Here is a 16,826-nt window from a genome sequence, read left to right as displayed (position 1 = left end):
CCCGGCTCCCGGGCTCCTGGGACTGCCTGGACAGGAAAGAGGCGGGGACTTGGCCCTTCTGATGTCTAGTAAGAGAAGCTTTCCAAGCTGGCATCACAAGCAAGAAGTGGAGCTCCTGCCCTGGGAGCTAGGTCCCTAAACTGATCTACATCCAAAGAGGGCCTCCTGGCTTGTGGGCACCATGTAGCAACCTGAAAGTAGAAAGTCGAGACAGAGCACGGGGAATTCCAGACCTTTCTCCACCCAAAGGGCTAGCCCCAAACAGGGAAAGTCAATGATGGACCCCGTCAACATGTTCCCTCAACACTGTCAGAGGTGGTGTGTTCTCCCCAGCTCCGCACCTCTGCCCACCTTGCTCACGCGAGGACAGGGGAGGAAGACCCCTCGGTGTGCATTTGGGAAGCTGCCAAGGCAGTCTAAGCTTTCAGCTGGACCACCTGACCTGAGAGCAGCCACACACACTTGGAAAACGTTGTTTCATCTTTATGACGGTCTTGGTTTAGGATGTACTTAATTTTATAAAGCCCCCTGAAATTGTGTGGGAAGGAGATAAAGTAGTTCTCATGATATCAGCATGAGATTTCCTCCAACCATATCCAGGTAAACATAAGAGGGTCCTTTTAACTAAAAGGGCTTTCTGACTAATGAAGAAATAAATGTACACCTCATCATTCCATGGCCTACCAGAAACTCCTGAGGACTGAGGATTTAGAAGAAATGATTCAAGTGGAGTTTCCCTAGTCCTCATCAGCCAAACCTACTCCTCCCCACAGTCTATTACTTTTTCATCTGTCTCAGCAAGGCTGGCTGAAAAAACCTCACTCAAGCCAGTGGACAAGTGAAGGCAATGGCATTTGCGAATGGCTCACTCCAGGGTCAGCGTACCCCAGACTAGTTACCCTGATGACGGGCATGGCAATGTGCCTGCTGGTTGGAACCTTCTTATTGTTTCTGTCACAAGACCCACAGCTATTTCCTGATCTGGGAAATTTTGGAGGGGCAAGAAAAGGGAAGACAGGAAGGGAAGAGATACTCCTGATAAAATTGGGCAATGGCTCTTGGAAGATTTATAACCTGTCCCTCCCAGGCAACAGCAAATAATCCCATCAAAATGAACTATGAAATCTGGAGTAAAGCATTTGAAAAAAAATCTGTGGCGATATACTTGGAATTTTAAACAATGCGTACATTTTCCCTCAGCAAACCCACCTTTAACAATCTATCAAAATACAAGTTTAGAGGGCTATTGGAGTAGACAGACTTCTAAGATGGCCCCCAATGGCCTCAGCATCCTGGTATCCATGGCTCTTGAATAATCCTCTCTGCCTGCGTGAGGGCTGGACCTAGCGACTTCCTTCCAGTGAACAGAATACAGCAAAAGGGATGGGGAATGCCTCTGAGATTTGGTTTTAAGCGCTTGTGACTTCTGTCTTGTTTGCAAATTCTTTCAGCCTCTCTTGCCTGTTCACTTTGATGAAGCCAGCTGCCATGCTATAAGCTCTCCTTCAGAGAGGACCACAAGGCAAGGAACTGAGGGTGGCTTTCAGTCAACAGCCAGTGAGAATGAAGGCCCTCAGGCCAGCAGTCCATCAGGAACTGAATCCTGCCTGCCACCACTGAGTTAGCTCAGAAACAGATCTTTCCCCAGTCCATCCTTGAGATGACTAGCTCAAGCCTTAACCTTGATTACAGCCTTGAGAGAGTTCCTGAACTAGAAAATCCCATTCATCTGTGCTCTGATTCCTGACCCAGAGATACTGAGAGATAATACACGTTGTTGTTTTCAAGCCTCTCTAAGTTCTGGGGTATTTTGTTACACAGCAAGATATAATACAGCTTTTAAGCATCATTGTTTACAATCACACCCAAAAAAGGGAAATGATCCAAAAGTCCATTCTCAGAGCGCTAGTTCAGTCAAGAATGACATCTAACTATACAAGAAATGTTGGGCAGCCCTCAAGATATAATGAGGTCAGTACATCTGTATTGAAATGGGAAGAAGTCTACGAAAATGAAAAAGCAAGTTGCTGAGCAATTTGGGACTTCTAAAACCCGGCAGAGATCTAGATTTCCATCCCTGTAATCTCCAGACAAGCTCCTCACCCAGTATTCCCATCTCAGAAAATAACAACTGTAGTTATCTAGTTGCTTTAGGCAAACAAACAGAAACCAAAAAAGAGAAAGGAGAGATCATTCTTGACTCTCTAACTGCTCATCTAATCCATCATTAATTATACAGTTTATCTTCAAATTGCTACCACATCCCATACTTCTCACCGCCTCCACAGTGACTCCTCCCATCCAAGCCACCATCCTCTTTCTTGGGCGGCTGCAGTGGACCTGACTTGTTGCCCTGCTTCTACTTCTGCACTTCTACAGTCTATATCCAGGCAATAGCCAGAGTGGTACTTAGAAAATATGAATGACATCAAGCCACTCCCTTCTCTAAGCCCTGTAAAGGCATCCCATCACAGTCAGAATAAAAACCAGAGTTGCTACGTTGGTTCACAAAGCCATGATCTACAGATCTGACCCCTGGATATTTCTCCTTCCTTTGCAATTCTCCCTCTCACTTACCTGCTTTATCCGCATTGGCCTCCTTAACGTTTCTACGTCAAACTAATATTGTATATCTAACCAAATTTCTGCTCAAAAATGAGGGGTGAAATAAAGACATATCCATATATAACGAAAAGAATATCCAATTCACAGAGGCTCCCCCCCAAAATATTAAACAATAATAATATATTTCATTATAAAGTAAACTAAGAAAAAAGTAAGATAAACAGTGATAAGTAAAGAAGATAATAAACATGATAGTAAATTTATAAACACCACTACTGTTCTTAAAAAATTTTTAGACTAATAGTGGGGAGGAGTTATATACAACTTGGAACTAAAATATTAAATAGCAATAATATTAAAGTACAATTACCTTAAAGTATTTTAAGGTCCTTGTGTTGTTTGGTAGAAGAATAGCAATTTTGAACAATTTTTAAAAGTTTTTAAAGCTAAGCACGCCTATTATAATTTTAGGGGAAATGAGGGTGGGGATGGGGCAAAAGAAATGTAATGTATCACTTCCAAAGTAAAAGAGGGGATGAAAAGGGAAAAAAGAACACTCAAATGCAACATGTACAGATAAGCAAAATCAGAAAAATTTGCCACAGACAGATCCTCATTAAAGGAAATTTAAAGACTGTAGTTCAAGCCAAGGAAATTGATCACAGATGTAAGACATATAAAGGACACAAAAGAAGGAATCAGAGGATACAAGAGGATATAAGATCTCAAGCTACAAGAAAGAATTAAGAGCACAGAAAGTGGTAACTATAAAGATAAATCAGGCTCTCTGCTCCTCCCTGTTCAACAGACAGCCAGAACTCTCCTCAGTGCCAGCAGCGTCTCTGAGACACGATGGTGAAGGTCGGAGTGAATGGATTTGGCCATATCAGGTGCCTGGTCAACACAGCTGTTTTTCACTCTGGCTAAGTGGACATTGTTGCCATCAATGACCCCTTCATTGACCTCAACTACATGGTCTACATGTTCCAGTATGATTCCACCCATGGCAAGTTCCATGGCACTGTCAAGACTGAGAACTGAAAGCTTGTCATCAATCGAAAGTCCATCACCATCTTCCAGGAGCAAGATCCTGCCAACATCAAATGGGGCAACTTGAAGGGCAGAGCCAAGAGGGTCATCATCTCTGCCCCTTCTGCTGATACCTCCATGTTTGTGATGTGTGTGAACCACGAGAAGTATGACAAGTCCCTCAAGACTGACCACCAACTTGGTGCCACTTGCACCACCAACTGCTTGGCCCCCTGGCCAAGGTCATCCATGACCACTTTGGCATTGTGGAGGAACTCATGACCACAGTCCACACCATTACTGCTGCCCAGAAGACTGTGGACAGCCCCTCTGGGAAGCTGTGGCGTGATGGCTGAGAGGATTCCCAGAACATCATCCCTGCTACTACCAGTGCTGCCAAAGATATGGGCAAGGTCATCCCAGAGCTGAATGGGAAGCTTACTGGCATGGCCTTCCGTATTCCCACCCTCAGCTTGTCTATTGTGGATCTAACCTGCCACCTAGAGAAACCTGCCAAGTATGACGACATCAAGAAGATGGTGAAGCAGGCATTGGAGGGCCCCCTCAAGGGCATCCTGGGCTACACTGAGGACCAGGTTGTCTCCTGAGACTTAAATAGTGACACTCATTCTTCCACCTTCAATGCTGGGGCTGGCATTGCCTTCAATGACCACTTCGTCAAGCTCATTTCCTGGTATGGCAGTGAATTTGGCTACAGCAACAGGGTGGTGGACCTCATGGTCCACATGGCCTCCAAGGAGTAAGAGCCCCTGTACCACCAGCCCAAGCAAGAGCACGAGATGAAGAGAGAGGCCCTTAGCTGCTGGGGATTCCTGGTCCCAAACTGATCCCCCAACACATTGAGAATCTCCCGACCTCCACACAGTTTCCATCCCAGACCCTCTGAAGAAGGGGAGGGGCTTAGGGAGCCCTGTCTTGTCATGTACCATCAGTAAAGTACACTCTACCCAAAACAAACGAACAAAAAAAGGTAAATCAACATGAGCATTGACTCTACAAAAGAATAAAACAAGCAATACCTTGTGAGATTTTAGAAAGAAAAAAATACATAGATTTAAAATATACAGAAAGACCTGCGTAAGAGTTGGAGGGACATAAGCGGGAAAGGTGTTGTTCAGAAAAAATTAAAGATATCCATCACTTTAGAATTTGGCAAGTTAAAGATACAAGCTATAATTACTAGGTTAGCCACGAAAAGAATAAAAACAGACAGTATAATTTTCAGAGTGGTACAGAAGGAAAAACGGAGTGAGGCAACAAACTCAATCAACCCCAAAGAAGAAAGGAGAGAAGAAACAGAAACTGTGGGGAAAACAGAAAGCACAAAAGACTCTGGCAGACGTGAATTAAAATATATCAGTAATGATAACAAATGTAAATCCACTGAATGTTCCATTTTAAAAACGGTAACAAATTTCAACACCTCCTGGATTAGACAAAGTCACATGAATGAGTAAACAGCAGGTATGGGAAAGAAACAGCTGAAATGAAATGATAGCTGTTATCTCCTGAGGGCCGGGGAGACAACAGAGCATAGTGGGGCCTGGGGTAAACTGGTGAGAGAATATCAGTCTAAAGAAGGCAGTTCTCATGCCATGTGGGAATACAGCCCAGTGCCCTGCATGTCAACTTTCAAATAAAGCTGGAAATTCTGAGTTTTATGGGAAATCTGATTCTTCTAAAGTTTAATTAATTAATTAATTAATTTAGGTGGGGGGAGGTAATTAGGTTTATTTAGTATTTATTTATTCTTAGAGGAGGTACTGGGGATTGAACCCATGACTTCATGCATGCTAAGCATGCACTCTACCACTTGAGCTATACCCTCCCCCAGAAATCTGATTCTTAAACAGAGGCAACTACTTTTTTTAAAAAAGGCTAACATTGAAAAAAAAGAAAGAATATCCTATCAACGCTGTGGATGGAAGAAAAGGAGATAAAATGAAACAAGCAAGCAAACAAGCAAAAAGCATGATACATAAAATGCAGAAACAAAAACATAAAACAAGGAAAACACGAACGGCCTCAGGAAGCCCTTGCAGCATAAATGGAAGTCACGGCTTCTACTAAACTACTGAACACCCACTGTGATCCACACCCTGTAATTTCCACTCTGTTCAACCTTATCATTTGGCTAAAGAGACCTAACATTAAAGGATGGGAAAAACACTGAATAATCCAAACGTAAAGTACCCAGAGCACTAGAGGTCCCTCAAAACTCCAAATAACGTCTGCATCTTTGTTCCATCATTTCTGGTTACACCAAGTCTCCTCTGGGGCTTCCTGGGTACCTGGGCTTATCTACCTGTTAAAAATAGTGGCATTAAACGATGCCTGAAAGGATGGAGCAGAGGAAGCAGAGAAGGGAAAAAAGAATCAAGGATGTTCACCTTATGTCACTCTCAGCTTGTTATTTAAGCCAGTTCCTGCAATGTCAGTTCTTCCTCGTGGCATGTGAGGTAAGGTCCCAAATGTTCCGTGTGGCTTCTAAGGCCTTTCATACCTGGCTCATTGCAGCCGCTGCCTCCGCACCTCTGCCCAGGCTGCTGCCCCTGCCAGGATGCCTCCAGTCTCCCCCTCCACACTTCAAACCAAATAAATCCATTCCCAAGTGAAGCGTTCTCTAAAGGTTGCTTAAGGCAGGGTAGGAATAGCTCAAGGTGGAGGGCATGCTTAGCATGCACAAGGTCCTAGGTTCAATCCTCAGTACCTCCTTTCAAAAGGTTGCTTGAGGTGTCTGATGAAATTTCTAGATGAGGAATGTACTTCATGGCTATTTTTAAACTTCTGGTTACCAGGGAGGAAAGGGGATGGGGAGAGATAAATTGGCAGTTCAGGATTTGCAGACACTAACTACTGTATGTAAAACAGATAAATAACAAGGTCTTACTGTATAGCATAGGGAACTATATTCAATACTTTGTAATAACCTATAATGAAAAGAATCTGGAAAACAATATATATATATAACTGAATCCCTTCACTGTACACCTGAAACTAACACAGTGTAAATCACTGATACAAGTATCAATTAAAAAAAGAGAATTCTAAAGGGAAAAACATCCAAATTAACAAATGTCTAAGGAAATATCTATAAATATGATGCTACTTCTTAATTTTTAAATCTAATACTCAAAGATATTTTATTCTATAGGGTAGATTACATTGTCCCACTTTTTAAAACCATGTGAATGCAAAACTCCTCAGGAATCAGAGCAGTCATAAATTGAATGAGTTACTTACAGTTAGTTTCAAAAGCCAAATTATAAGAACTCTTTCATTTCCTGCAGCAGAAATGACATTCAACATGGGGTGTAGGCGCACATTGACATGTTCGGCATGTGTGTGGGCAGAAGAGGACCCAGGACCTCAAAAAGTCATAGAGATCTGGTACAGCTGGATGGGCAAGGGAGAGCTGGTGGGACACCAGGCAGCACAGGGGGCTTGGCAGAGGGCTGGTCGTGGCTGAGGTGGTCCCTTCTCTGCCCCTCACCTCTCATGAAATCATTCATAAAACTACAGACCCAGGAAAATGCTGATTTCCACTGGATTTCTTGTAGACATGGCAAAAAGGATAAATCTTGGAGTCCAGCTTGGATTCTGAGTAGAAGTGAGGAGGTTGCATGATTCAGCAGCAGGGACAGAGAAATAAAAGGGGGGCCAGAGCAGAGGTGAGGGGCTATGCTGAACTCACAGTGCCAGAAACTGGGCTTCAGACCAAATTCTCCCTCTTTGTGGGGCAGGAGTGTCCCAAGAAGACATGTTACCTGCATTTCATAATGGATGCTCTTCTGAAAAAGCATAATCTGTCAAGAGAGTCTGGAGCTAGGGACAGGTTGAAAATAGAAGTGACTGGGCATCTTTCATAAGGGCTCCCCTTCAGAGATTTGAGTTAATAGAGAGAAGGGGGAGCGGTAAGTCAAGTGCCTTCACAGAAGCCCTGGATCCAACTGGGTCTCCCAGGGTTTCCTCGGCAGCCTACTGCCCCCCAGGTTGGGGCTGAGGAGGCAGTCTCCATGCTTCCAGCTATAATGGACTAATATTAAGACCAAAATGGAACAAAACAAAAAACCCGGGTGGAGCAGGAAACCATAGGAAGTGCACGTTTCTCCCTGTGCAAAGCTGATGGGTGGGAAGCAGAAAAGAGAGAGCAGACTATAGCCCATTATTTTTACTTTCAATAAAAAGCATAAAGGACTTGAAAAATATTTGCTGTGAGCCTCCAACTTTGGAGTCACTCTAACTCATTCACATTAAAGAGCCCCCATCAAGGCTCCATGGGCAGCAGTCCCAGGGGGCGTCCCTTTGGTTTGGTCCAGGGGTTTTTCCTGCTGCATTTCAGGCCTGCCCATCCGCCAAGCCCTGCCTCTGCCCTGTGGGCTCGATGCCTGCACAAACCGACCCCCTGCCCCCACCATACATTTCCTCTCTCCCTCTCTCAGAACGAGAGGTCCCATGCATCCTGGGGCTTTGTCTGCAGGCATTTACATGCAGGCATTGGGCTCACCCAGGTACTGGCCAGTAAACTCCATCCGCACAGCCAGGTCCGGGTACACACCTTGGAAGGGCTAGCCTGGGACTCTGAGACATACAGTGACAGTAACCACACATCTCAGTTAGTATAAACTTGTCTTAGCCTTTAACTCTATCAGCACATGAACCACCCTGGAAAATTTACCTCGCCACTGTTTTTGAGCAGACCACTCACCCAAGCTCTAGACCAGCATTTTTCATTGCCAGGGGGACAATTTCAGTGGAATCTCTCATTAGCATCCAATCCACATATTGATAAAATGTTAGTAACAATAAGGATCACAGCCACTACTTCTATATATCACTTATTCTATACCATTAACTATTGCTAACCACAGATACAAACTCACTGAGCTGTTAGTCAAGCCTCTTTACAATAAGACGGTCCAAAAATCTACATTTAATTTGTCCACTCACTATTTCTTGAGCACCTGCTAGGTCAGCTGTGGTGAACAAAGCATACATTATTCTTATTTTAATGGAGCTTATAGTCCGGTGATGGAAAAGCCATTAAACACACACACGTACAAAATACAATTACAAACTGTGAAAATGATAAAAAAAGAAACAACTTTTTAAAAACTAAAAAAATACAATTACAAATTGTGCTGTGTGCTAAGAATGAGAAGAGCATGTGCTACAAGAGAGGATGGTGGGGTGAGGGCTAGAAGCTGGTTTCAAAGTCAATGGTCCACTAAGCATGAGGGAGGCAATGAATGGAAATAATGTCCTGTATCTTGGGCAATCACGTCCTGATTGAACATAAGCATAATTGGATTAAGCATCATTAATGCCAGTCCCGTGGCATCCAAGCCACAGGGTATCATGTTCGATTATAACTTTCACCTGGCATTGATGGCCCTGCAGTCTGACTACGACCTAATTTTACAGCTTTGTGCCACTTCTGCAGTTCTAAAGGCGAGGAGTGGAAAGCCGTCCAGGCTAGTGGAAGGGGAGAGTGGTAAGAACGTAATGGCAATGAGGAGAACGTAGGCCTTGGCTGTTGAAATTGGAATGAGAGCCAAGGTAGCTTAAGAGTCCTCAGTGTGGGAAACAATTCTCCATGATGTGTCTGCCAGTCTGATTAACTAGACTATCTTTTCCAGAATGTTTCCCTCAGCATACAGCCAGGAAGCTAGAGACAGTGTCCCCCTCCAGGTCAGAGGGCACATTTGTTTTCTGATCAGCAGAGTAAAGACAGGGCACATCGCCAGGCCAGAAAGATCTGCCAACCGCCAGGGTAATAAAGATAATGGCACTGTCTCTGGAGGGGAGGATGGGTAGATCCCCCTTAAAAAATGGGGGTTTCCCAAGCTCACTGTTGCTCAGCTGTGGAACGACCCCTGTGTTCACAAGCACTCACCCACATCCACATCACCCCCATGGGACTTGAGGGGCAAAGGGGAACTGATGTGAACAGGAAGTTCTCACTGCCTGCTGGACCACGAGTCATGTACTACCTAGATGCTCACAACCTAGAAGCTTCCTACTCTGGGCTGCTTCTGAAGGACTGCTTGGTCACTTGAGTCTTAGGAACATGAGTTTGAAGATCTCCAGTCTTGTGTCCTCTATTAAAATGACTCAACTATCATGGGAGGGTAGAGCTCAGTGGCAGGGTGTTTGCTTAGCATGCACTAGGTCCTGGGTTCAATACTCAGTACCTCCCTTACAATAAATAAACAAACAAATAAATAAATAATCTAATTACCTGCCCCCGCCAAAAAAAATTTTAAAAAGAAAAGACTCAACTATTTCCATAGGTTCTCCGTACATCTTTCTCACCATGGTTCGATGTATCTTTTCTCTGCATTGTATCATGGTTTCTGGCAAATCACAGTTTCTGCTTTCTCATAACTTGGTTTGCTTGTAGCCTCTTGGGCGTATCCTTTCAGCTTTCACTGCTATCTTATAATCTTCACTTCCAACATCAAATTTCTGAGAGAATTAACCGACTGAGCCAACCTGTCTCTGACGGGACAGAGACTTTCAAGCCAGGCCAGCCCACAGGTCTGTCAATATGCAGACTGGCTTCCCGTGAGTTGTGAGTCAGGTGATGATTATTTATCCGCCGGCTCTCAGCCTCACACCTGCCTTCCTAGGCTCAGCTCTGTATCATCCCTGGGGACTGGAAGTCTGCAAATGATTTTCCCAAGCTCCCTTACCAACTGGTTTGCTATTATGTTGTAAACATGGGAGGCGGAGGAGGGAGAGCATCAGGTAGAACAAAGACAAGATCTTCCTGAATTTAGCTCTTACAGGGTGGCAGCTGCTGTAGCAGCAGCAAGAGTGGGATGATTCAGAACGCTAACCATACCACCAAACTCAGCTCAACATTCAGCCCAGCAGATATGGTACCGTGCAAACATAATTTTTTACACAGAGATTCAAGATTGGCGTCACATCTACAGAAGGTTCATGATGCACCCACAGAGTGGCGCTGACTTAATCACACGGGGTGCTCCTTTGCACACCCAGCAGAACTACATGACCTCGTGGTCGATGCAGCGGGGCAAGCGGGGCTTCTGTGATGAACATTTCCAGGCTGCCTGAGCCCACTTATCCCATGCCAGGGCTGGGAGAAGGACCAGCACAGGGTTACAACCTTCCCAGGGCAGGAGCTCACAAGGGTTCCTACTTATTCTGGAAAAATTGGTAACTTGCACAGACTGAAAGGGCGAGCTGTGATGTTTCAAATGTCTGGTGGCGATTTTAGATAAAAATCTGATTCCCATCCTCATTTTGGAAAATTTAGATGTTGCTGCCAGGGTTTCTTTCCAGCAACTTTGGGCTTGTTTTTCCATTTTTCTCTGCTGTTTCATACTCACACGTATCTTTTTGCCCAAGCACAGCCTTTTGTCAACAGTGTTTCCTTGGATTCCTCCCGGTCTGTCCTCTTTCACTCATGTTTTTTTCCCCTGTCACTTAAGCTTTCTCAGCTAGCACAGAAAACCAACAGAAGCCTTTTGTAGGGGGAGATTCCCTCCCTCGCAGGCAGTTCTGAAAGCAGCAGGTGCCTCTGCACAGGCTTGGGTTGGACCTTAGACCTACATCCAACAGCTGCGAATCCTGGGCTCTCACTTTTTTTTAAAAGCAGTAAAACGGACTTCAGTCAAAACAAAGTATGCTGGGGGTTAATTCTCTTATGTTGAACTCAAGCCACTATTGCCTCGAAGTTTTCCAAAAACATTAAGCTCATTTCTCTCACCATGGGAAAGAAGAAAGACTATGTTGCTGAACAGATCACAGCTCATGTTGGGGGAGCCGAGGCATGGATTTCCCTAATCAGCAGATAAATGCAAACTGTGTGGGTGGGTGGGGTGGGGGTTGGAGGGCTGCTTGCAGGGTGCCAGAGCTCCAAGTAAAAGCACAAATTTCCCTAGCTGGGGATAGGCCCTGGAAAGGGAACCACACCACACCAGGTAAGGAAAGAATCTATTTCCTTTTTGTCCACGAAGGCATTAAGGCTCAGTATCATACGAGTAGTTTCCACCTGTAAAAGAATACACAAACTAGATTCTCTGTACTGTCAATACAGATGTATCTCTAAAACAATCACAAAGTTTAAAAAAACTATAACATTTGCTTTAGTTGTTGATGGACTCCATGTATACAGTAAAAGTAAAAAAAAAAATTTCAGGAGATCAATGCTTATCAAATGCAAGAGAGAGGAGAGGAGTGATAAAGAATGGGATTACGGCTTTAGATGTATCTCTAATGTTTTATGTCTTTAATAAAAAGATCTAACTGTATAGCACAGGGAAATACATTCTGTATCTTATAGTAGCTTATGGTGAAAAAGAGTATGAAAATGAATATATGTATGTTCATGTATGACTGAAGAATTGTGCTGTACACCAGATATTGACACATTTTAAACTGACTATACCTCAATTAAAAAAAGAGAGATCTAAGCTTTTGCAGCAAACTATTTACTTCCGTGGGTCTAGGCAGTGTGTATTTAGGTGTGTACCATACCATTGTCTATATTTGTTTGTTTGAAATATTTCATGATATAAATAATTAAAACATGAGAAACTGGGATTAGACAGTGGGATTCTGCAAATCACACTCCTCCCTTTAAGCCCTGAAAGATGAGATTTAAAGAGAAAGTTATGAAATAATGTTTACTGAAATAAATTAGACAACAAAAGACAGAAACAAACACATAACTATTTCAAAAATGATTTAGGAGTGGTTTCACCCATCCTCTGCATAGAGTACACAGACTGATCTTTCTAAAGCCCAACTCTGATCAAGGCCCTCAAGCTCAGGGTCCTCAAGGGTCCTCAAGGGCTCTCTCTTGCCTTTGTAACATAGTTAAATCACGTCACCACAGCCTAGAGGACCTCTTCTGATCTGGACCTAGCTCACCCTTCCTTGAACTTAGTGCCACCAAACCAACTCCTCTGAACTCAACACCCCAGTCAGAATACCCTTCTCAGGTGCCCCCAGTGAGCCATTCTGCCTCCTGAGCCTCTGAGCACACGGCATCCTGTCTGTCTTGAGCACCGTCCTCCTTTGGCACTCCCTTACCCCTGCCCTTGGCTCCCTCCTATTCACCCTTCGGATCTGAGATTAGACCCACTTCAGGGAAGCTATCCCTCCCCAAATCTGAGTTAGGTATCCTCCTTCTGTGCTTCCTATACAATAACTCTTATTACATTGGAAGCCAACTACTTGGCTGTCTCCTTCCCCACTACAGAGAGAGAGAGACCACTCCACATCAGCAGGGTTTGCATTTTACTGTTCTCTGTATGCCTCAGACATGGCGTGATACCTGGCACCCAGGATTCATCGGTAAACACTTGTGGATGAGTGGGAGAGGGCATGAGTGAGGGGATGAATCAATTGGTCTAGCAATGGGGTGAATCAGCTCTCCTAGTCATTTCCAGCCCAACGCCAAGGGGCCTAATCATCGGTTAATTTTCTGACAAACATAAATAACTTAGTGAAAATCTTTCAACCAGTTTTTCAATTTCTTAAAATCACCACTTTTTAGTTAAGTAATCAAATCTCATAGGCCAGATTAAAAACGATCCCAGGATTATTCAAAGCACAGGTTATACAAAGCCAGTAAGACTGGGGCAGAGAAGAACACTTTACAAATTTATTGTAACATTAAACACCCAGTGATTATTCTATTGATTCTTTAAGGTGACGTAACAAGACATCAGGACCAATAAATAGCACAGTTAAAGCTCAAAAGAGGGAAAGTGCCTCTTCCGCCCACCATTATGAAACAGCAATGCTGCCAAACTTACCCCACGGATATACTTCCTCTCTGCGCTGTACACACAAAGGACCACTTGACTAGGCCTCTGCAGACCTGGGTCCTCTTATTAAGGTCTCTATCCAACAGAGAATTGCATGGCATTGCCTTCACACCAGCTGGTCCAATCTCACTACCATAGAAGAGGAAACTGAGGCCCACGCCTTCAGTGAACAAACAGGTAAAGAAGACCTGCTATGTGTCAGGAGAAGTTAAAGACCCTGGAGAGAAAAGACGAATGAGAGACACAGTCCATGCCCTGAAGGTGCTCATGGTTTAGCAAGGGAGATTTAAACGCACACACGCACACAATCACAATGACGTAGTAACAGTATTATCTCAAGTGTGTGCAGAATTATGAGTTTGCTCAAAGAGGAAGAAGCAATGAAGAGTATTTAAGGGAGGGACTCAAGGAAAGTTTCCCATACGAGATGAGATTTGAACTTGGTCATTTAAAGATGAACAGGAGTTTGGTGGGAGACAAGACAGCATATTCAGGGCAGAAGGAAAAGCGTACATACAAAGACATAGAATGTGAAAGCACTTGATCTGCTGTGGAAGAAATCGACATGACTTGTAAGGTAAGGGGTGAGAGAGGCGATCTATGGACTGCATGACTGCACCAAAGTTTCATAGTGAAATAGCTCCAAGGTCCAACTTCCTGGGTTTCCTGACTCTCATTCCAGGGCTCTTTTTGCTGTACCTTGATGCCTTTATTTCCAATAAACATAGCCATGTGAAACTAGACTCATTAAAAAAAATTTTTTTAATGGAGGTACTGGAGATTGAACCCAGGATCTCGCATATGCTAGGTCTACCACTGAGGTCTACATGCTCTACCACTGAGCTACACCTCCACCCCCAGAATCATTTTTAATCAGTGCCATTAGGTGCTGTGGGCAAAAGGGGAAACTCAAGGGTATGCCAGATGGAAGCACAGAAAGTGAAATAGAAGGTGTATTCTAACAACAATGCCAACAACCAGAAGCAAAAGATTACTTATCAAAGCCCCAGACAACACATCCAATAGCCTTTTTTTTTAAGTTTAGAAAATAAAGAATACCTGGGCAGAGGAAGATGATAATAATCACAACAACTATTCTTTGTAGTTAACACTTTTAAAATCCTCTTTTCCATACATTATTTTATGTCAAGAATAAGATCATTATATAGTCTGGACAAAATTAATACATGGGCCATAACTAAAAAGAACAAGATACGTTATTTATAACTGTTCATTTGAGGTTGTCACTGCTGTCAAAATATAAAACAGATGCCTTCATGCTGAGCGATTTGGCACCAACACCAGGTAAACAGGAAGGTTAGAAAAATAGAAAATAGAAGTATATTTATGCTGTTTATTAAGGAAGAGAATGTTTTCCTCTCCAATGATGGAGGGCTTTGAAATTATGCAAGAGAAAACAGCAGTAGGCACAGAAAAAATGAGTGCAGCATCCTTTTAGAACATTTTAGGCTCCACAATAATGTTGCCAGAATAAGGCATATTTTCTTTCCAAAATTAACCACTGTCTATCAAGCTGCTTAGTTTTGGAGAGTAGGGAAAGACAGTTATCTCAGGATCAACTATTCCTTTTCTAAATGCCAGGTGAGAAAGGTAATTCCTTAAAATCAGTGCAGGCATTTTTATATTTTGTAAGTACCTTTTATTTAGCATCACCACCTTTCTAGGCATATCTTCTTCAACTCCAGTCTGAGACACCAAAACTGAAGATAGTCTTCTCATCCCTCCTCCCCCGCCACCCTGCTCAAATTGAGAATGCTTGTAATGAAGAAAAGAAAATTTTGCAAGTAAGATTTGAGGGTAGAGGAAGGGATGTCCATGACCTACCAAAGGCAAATTGCAGAATATTTTTTGTAAAACCGAAAACTCTGTATTTGCACATATCTGTTTGTGTATGTTTGCATAAGTTAGGAGAAAGCTGTGGCACAGTTCAAGCCAGTCCATGGAGGAAATGGGAGGAAGGAAGTGGGAAAGAAAATTACGGGAGGGATTGCTAACTTTTTCTTCTTGTGTCCTCATAATGTTCACACTTGTTAAAATGGTCATAAAATGTCACACTTTTCCTTTAATTGAACAGAAAAAAACTGGAAAGAAAAATAAATCCCATGAATTTTAAAAAATCTTCTAAAAGTTGATTCACTAAGCATTGCCTGAGTAAAATATATCCTATAGCAACCTAGAGATTATCATATTAAGTGAAGTCAGACAAAAACAATCTTAAAAAAAGATACAAACTGTATTTACAAATCAGAAATAGACTCATGGGCATAGAAAACAAACTATGGTCACAAAAGGAGAAAGGTGGGGAGGGATAAATTAGGAGTTTGGGATTAACAGAGACACACTACTATATATAAAACAGATAAACAAGGACCTACTATATAGCATGGGGAACTGCATTCAATTTCTTGGAATAAGCTATAATGGGAAAGAATGTGAAAATACATGTATATATGTATGTATGTATACATATAACTGAATTGCTTTGCTGTTCACCTGAAATAAGATTATAAATCAACTATACTTCAATAAAAAATAAAATTTAAAAAATATACAGCCCATAGCAAAGAAAGTCTCTTAAGGCCCAGGTATCTGACAGGTAATCTGCCAGCCAAATGCCACCTAAATGATCCCCAAGAGGGAGTCCAACTGAAGATTGTCAGAGAAATTTATCTACTATCTAGCACTGTAAATAAGGCAGATCAATGGGATTCAACCACTGACCAAAACTGCATTTGGGAACTGGCAGCCACTAGGCAGCGTGCTAGCAAGTTTAGAGCCATTATTAACTGTATTTAGAGCAGAAGATAATTGACTCCAGATTTAGACTATTTGAGTTAAGCGTACCAAATTTCTATTAAGAAACTGAATGGACAGATTTAAAAAACTAAGTGTAAAGCAAGCTTTCAGGGAGGTGTGACTAGCACTGGGGAGTCTCAGTGAGGACTGCAGGGGAGAGAGCCAGGCTTTGGAACCAAGCAGTCTTGAGTTTGCATTCTGGCTCAGCTATTACTTGCTGCGTGGCTTTGGACGTGGCATCCCTTAACCTCTGTGAGCTTCTGTTTTCTAATGTGCAAAATGGGGATAAGTATTGCTTTTTTGCTGGTTGTAGAGAGAAATGAGAAAGATCATCGTATATTTAAGTCACTCAGCAGTCACACTGGCAAGCCATAGACACACAAGAAAGGGAGCTAGTATTACTAAATCATTCCGACATTCACTGATCAATAGTGAGCTCTCGCTGCTCAGTCCTTAAGAGCATACATTTGTTATGGTACCCCTTCCCCAGTCACAGCTTAAGTCATGTGACAAAATTTGGATCCTGGATATCTCGTTAAAAAAGAAAATATTATTCAATAGGTCTGGATGGGGTCTGAAATGCTGCAT

The 16,826-nt window shown here is 42.9% G+C and overlaps 1 protein-coding gene and 1 pseudogene across 2 annotated transcripts in view; one reads left to right on the top strand and one right to left on the bottom strand.

Moving 5' to 3' along the window:
- Positions 1-16,826, bottom strand: part of MOB3B (MOB kinase activator 3B) — a 172,076-nt gene that overhangs the window by 128,753 nt on the left and 26,497 nt on the right. The gene's annotated exons all lie outside the window — the stretch shown is intronic.
- LOC102536698 (glyceraldehyde-3-phosphate dehydrogenase pseudogene) lies at positions 3,418-4,358 on the top strand (annotated as a pseudogene).

The sequence above is a fragment of the Vicugna pacos genome, chromosome 4 (genome assembly GCF_048564905.1).
Source record: "Vicugna pacos chromosome 4, VicPac4, whole genome shotgun sequence".
Lineage (NCBI taxonomy): Eukaryota > Metazoa > Chordata > Mammalia > Artiodactyla > Camelidae > Vicugna > Vicugna pacos.
This window is presented reverse-complemented; position numbering and strand designations above follow the sequence as displayed.